This window comes from Protopterus annectens, chromosome 5.part0 (assembly GCF_019279795.1).
Source record: "Protopterus annectens isolate FY-2018-M chromosome 5.part0, PAN1.0, whole genome shotgun sequence".
Lineage (NCBI taxonomy): Eukaryota > Metazoa > Chordata > Ceratodontiformes > Protopteridae > Protopterus > Protopterus annectens.
In genome coordinates, this window is record NC_056735.1 from 1,419,132,053 (window position 1) to 1,419,133,894 (window position 1,842).

Genomic DNA, 1,842 nt, shown 5'->3' on the forward strand with positions numbered 1-1,842 from the left:
GTAACATGTTTTTGGAAGATGGAAATACGAGTTTGCACCGTCCACTACATGCATCAACCTGGTGCACCATCCACTCCATGCATCAACCTGGCATTGCAGTACTTCCAGGAATGGTACACTAAAAAAAAATGATAATAAATTTCGGATTGCTGAAGTCTTTATTTAAATATTATGTATACCTTGAAGTGTCTCACATTTATTAGTATGCAACTCATTTCAAAGTTGTGTATTTTAAAAGCTTTATTTACATGTTGATGATCAGACCCTGTTGCTGCTTTAAACATCACAGGGCTACTTAAGTTTCCAGTAATGTACTCTAATAATATCAGTCTTGAAGTGAAATATACTGGGGATATATGTCAACTCATCAACAACAGTTTCAGTGTAGGTAAATAAATCAAGAGCCATTTGCCAAAACTACTTTTATCTGACCTCAAACACATAAGGTTTTTTGCAGAGGCAAGTCCCCCTGCACCCCCACACTCCCCCAAACACACACACACACACACACACACACACACACACACACACACACACACACACTTATCAACTGCAAGGACATAAAACAGTGGAGAAAGATGAAAACTCCACTGCCAATTTGGGTTGTTTTGGTGAAGAGCTCAATTTATTTGCCTTCACCTAAACTACAGTTGATAAGGAGTAGTTGCAATCCTAATTCTTTTTTCGTATCAGTATGATATTTTCCTAAAATACTAATTTAAAAAGCCTAAAGTCACAACTATCTGTGTGTGTGTGTGTGTGTGTGTGTGTGTGTGTGTGTGTGTGTGTGTGTGTGTGTGTGTGTGTGTGTGTGTGTGTGTGTGTGTGTGTGTGTGTGTGTGCGTGCATGTGTTTTTCTGTGTGTATTTGTATGTGCACGCGCTTGCATACTTGCATGTTTCTGCTCCTGTGTCCATGTCTCTGTTTACATGTTTTTCAGAGAGCTTGCATCTTATATTAATAATCTCCTTGCTGATATAGTTAATGATTTATTACCCTTACAAAACCCAGTACTGAGTAAGAAGTACAACAGTTTAGTCAGACTACAACACAATCCAAAAAGCTTTATAAATACTGTGCTACAAAACTATAAATGGAGCTTTAAAAGCAGTTAAATACCACATATATCAGTGAAAACAGTTTCACAACTGGTTTGCTGGAATTTGCCACCAAACCTGACCTTAGTAAATGTATCTACATACAAAAAAACAATACCCTTCACTTGGCATAGCCTCCTGAGGCAATAACTAAGATCAGCTTTGCATGTACATACCCATATCACCATTTAGTCATTTCCACTTTCACATGCAGCATGAAAAATTACCTCTGCACTATTCTATATTTTCAGTTTACTGTTTTGGCCAGTATTGTGCAATATAATTGCATTCAATCTCCTGAGCAGCTTACAAGTGAGAGAAAAGGCCCACAAAACAATAAAATACACAATTCAGCACCATATACAGCAATTTAAAATAAAAATAGAATGCATATCTGTTATCTCTCCCTTCTCAACAGTTAAAACATCACACTCATACTGAAACCAAATCATATTCAAAAATAAAATAATGATACAACATTTTAATCCCGGTTGATGTTTGACCATTCCAACATTGCATGCAGTGTGTGTGTGTGTGTGTGCGTGTGTGTGTGTGTGTGTCTGTGTGCATGTGTGTGTCTGTGCATGTGTGTGCATGTCTGAATGTGTATGTGCGTGGGTGTGCATGTATTTGTGTGCAAGTGCATGTATGCATGTGTTGGTACGCGTGCGTTTGCCTATGTGTCTGTAAGCATGCATGTGTGTCTGTGTGCATGTGTTTGTGTGTGTATGTGTTTTAATAGTAT